We start from the raw sequence: 3,345 nt of genomic DNA, 5'->3' as shown, positions 1-3,345 counted from the left end.
GGGGGGGATTTGGGGAGTTCTGGAGGGGTTTGGGGGGTCCTGGGGGAGATTTGGGGGTCCCAGTGGAGTTTGAGGGGTCCTGGGGGGGTCTGGGGCATCCTGGGAGAGATTTTGGGGGTCCCAGTGGGGTTTTGGGATATTTTGGGGGTCCCCAGGTGGTTTTGGGGTATTTGGGGGATATTTTGGGGGGGATTTTGGTGATCCCAGGTGGCTTTGGGGGGGATTTGGGGGTCCCCGGGTTATTTTGGGGGTCCCGGGTGGTTTTGGGGGATTTGGGGGATATTTTGGGGTACATTTTGGGGTACTTGGGGGATATTTTGGGGTATTTTGGGGTACATTTTGGGGGTCCCTGACCCTGCCCCCCAGTACACGCCCACCGTGGGGGCTCTGGTGGAGATCCGCAGCCGGCGGGTGCAGCTCTACGGGGCGCGGCTGCGCGTGCACGCGCACTTCAGCGGCCTCAGGTACGCCTAAACCCGGCCTAAACATGGCCTAAACCTGGCTTAAACATGGCCTAAACCTGGCTTAAACATGGCCTAAACCTGGCTTAAACATGGCCTAAACCTGGCTTAAACATGGCCTAAGCATGGCCTAAACCTGCCCTAAACCTGGCTTAAATCCGGCCTAAACTCTGCCTTAAACCCAGTCTAAAACATGGCTTAAACCTGCCCTAAACCTGGCCTAAACCCAGCCTAAACCCGGCCTAAGCATGGTTTAAAACAGGCCTAAATCCTGCTTTAAACCTGGCCTAAACCTGGCCTTAAACCTGCCCCAGCCCCACTTCAGCAGCCTCAGGTACTGCCTAAACCCGGCCTGAACCCGGCCTAAAACCTGGCTTAAATCTGCCCTAAACCCGGCCTAAGCATGGCCTAAATCCAGCCTAAACCTGGCCTTAAACCTGCCCCAGCCCCACTTCAGCGGCCTCAGGTACTGCCTAAACCTGGCCTAAACCTGGCCTAAACATGGCCTAAACATGGCCTAAATCCTGCTTTAAACCCGGGCCTAAACGTGGCTTAAACCTGCCCTAAACCCGGCCTAAACCCGGCCTAAGCATGGTTTAAAACAGGCCTAAATCCTGCTTTAAACCTGGCCTAAACCCAGCCTAAATCCTGCTTTAAACCCGGCCTAAATCCTGCTTTAAACCTGGCTTAAACATGGCCTAAACGTGACCTAAACCTGGCCTAAACCCGGCCTAACCCTGCCCCAAGCGGCCCCGGGTACGGGGGGGGTCCTGAGACCCCAAACCTGACCCCGAAACCGCTCCTGACCCTGAGCCACACCTGAGCCACACGCGTGTCACACGTGTGTCACGTGTCACACCTGTCACACCTGTGTCACACCTGTCTGTCCCTGTTTAACACACCTGTACCACACACCTGTCCCTGTATCACACTCAGGGCGCTGTCGGAGGCCGGGCAGGAGCGCGAGCGGCGGCGCCGGGGGCAGGAGCTGGCCAAGCTGCGGGAATGGCGGCGGGACGAGGAGCGGCGCCGCGCGGCCGAGGAGCGGCGGCGGGACCGGGCCGAGGAGCGCGCGGCGCGGTGAGGAGGGAACGGGCCCGGCACCGCCCGAAATGAAACCCCAAAACTTCGGGGGGAACCCCAAAAAAATGAACCCCAAAAGGAGATGACCGCGCCGAGTCCTCCGGGCCGCCAGGGGGCGCCACAACCGCGGGAAGCGCCCTCACGGAGCCCTCAGAACCCTCGGCCCCCAAAACCTCGGGGAACCCCAAAATCCCAACACCAAACCCCAAAGGACGCCCCAAACCCTCCTTGGAAACTCCGGGAGACCCCAAAATGATTTAGGAAATCCCAAAACCTCTGGAATTTTTCCCATTTAAAACCAGGGGGGGCTTCCTGCCCAGAGTCCTCCGGGCCGCCAGGGGGCGCCTCAACCGCGGCAAGCTCCCTCACGGAGCCCTCAGAACCCTCGGCCCCCAAAACCTCGGGGAACCCCAAAATCCCAACACCAAACCCCAAAGGGACACCCCAAAACCTCCCGGGAAGCCCCAAAATGTTTTAGGAAATCCCAAAACCCCCGGAATTTCTCCCATTCAAATTCCCGGGAAGGGCTTTGCACGCTGAGTCCTCCGGGCCGCCAGGGGGCGCCACAACCGCGGCAAGCTCCCTCACGAACGATGGCGGCACCGAGGAGATTTTGGGGACCCAAAAAACCCCTCAGGACCCTCTCAAATTATAGGAACCCCCCGAATTCCCACCCTAAAACCTTTGGGGACCCTCCCCAAGCCCCAAAACCTGACGGTGCTGCCCTAAAATTAGGGGGGGTTTCCCCAAATCTCCTCCCTCAGATTCCCGCCGCCCCCCCGGGATTTTGGGATCCCAAAACTTTTGGGGGAACCCCTGAGAATTTTGGGATTTTTCCCCCCCCGTTCCCACAGGCAGAGAGTGCGGGAGAAGATCGAGAGGGACAAGGCGGAGCGAGCGCAGAGGGTGAGCGGGGTCACAAAGGATTTGGGGTGGGATCCCACAGAACTGGGGAATCCCAAAGGGTTTGGGGGGGATCCCAAAGGATTTGGGGGGGATTCCACAGAATTGGGGAATCCCAAAGGGTTTGGGGTGGGATCCCACAGAATTGGGGGGACCCCAAAGGCTTTGGGGGCAATCCCAAAGGATTTGGGGGGGATCCCATAGAATTGGGGGATCCCAAAGGATTTGGGGGGGATTCCACAGAATTGGGGGGATCCCAAAGGGTTTGGGGTGGGATCCCATAGAACTGAGGGGACCTCAAAGGATTGAGGGGGATCCCAAAGGATTTGGGGCCTGATCCTACAGAATTGGGGAATCCCAAAGGATTTGGGGAACCCCAAAGGATTGAAGGTGATCCCAAAGGATTTGGGGTGGGATCCCAAAGGATTTGGGGTCTGATCCCACAGAATTGGGGGGAATCCCAAAGGATTTGGGGGGAATCCAAAAGGATTGAAGGGGATCCCAAAAGATTGAGGGGGATCTCGAAAGGATTTGGGGGGACCCAAAGGATTGAGGGGGTTCCCAAGGATTTTGGGGGTCCCACGGGATTTGGGGTGATCCCACGGGATTTGGGGTGATCCCACGGGGATTTGGGGGTCCCTCGAGGTCAGTTCGGGGCCCGGGACCCCCCATCTCCCCCCCGTGTCCCCCCCAGTTCGCCGCGGCCCCCCCGGCCGAGCCCCCCAAGGCCGAGCCCCCCCAGGAGGCGCCAGATTTGGGGTGATCCCACGGGGATTTGGGGGTCCCTCGAGGTCAGTTCGGGGCCCGGGACCCCCCATCTCCCCCCCGTGTCCCCCCCAGTTCGCCGCGGCCCCCCCGGCCGAGCCCCCCAAGGCCGAGCCCCCCCAGGAGGCGCCAG

General features: G+C 59.9%; 1 long non-coding RNA gene across 1 annotated transcript; it reads left to right on the top strand.

Annotated features, from left to right (window-relative positions):
* The first annotated feature begins 1,394 nt into the window (after positions 1 to 1,394).
* LOC120511629 lies at positions 1,395 to 3,199 on the top strand. Its single transcript, XR_005629772.1, has 3 exons — positions 1,395 to 1,541; positions 2,399 to 2,450; positions 3,142 to 3,199. It is a non-coding gene; the product is annotated as an uncharacterized LOC120511629 (long non-coding RNA).
* The last annotated feature ends 146 nt before the right edge of the window (positions 3,200 to 3,345 follow it).

This window comes from Passer montanus, unplaced genomic scaffold (genome assembly GCF_014805655.1).
Source record: "Passer montanus isolate IOZ18808 unplaced genomic scaffold, ASM1480565v1 scaffold671, whole genome shotgun sequence".
Taxonomy (NCBI): Eukaryota; Metazoa; Chordata; class Aves; order Passeriformes; family Passeridae; genus Passer; species Passer montanus.
This window is presented reverse-complemented; position numbering and strand designations above follow the sequence as displayed.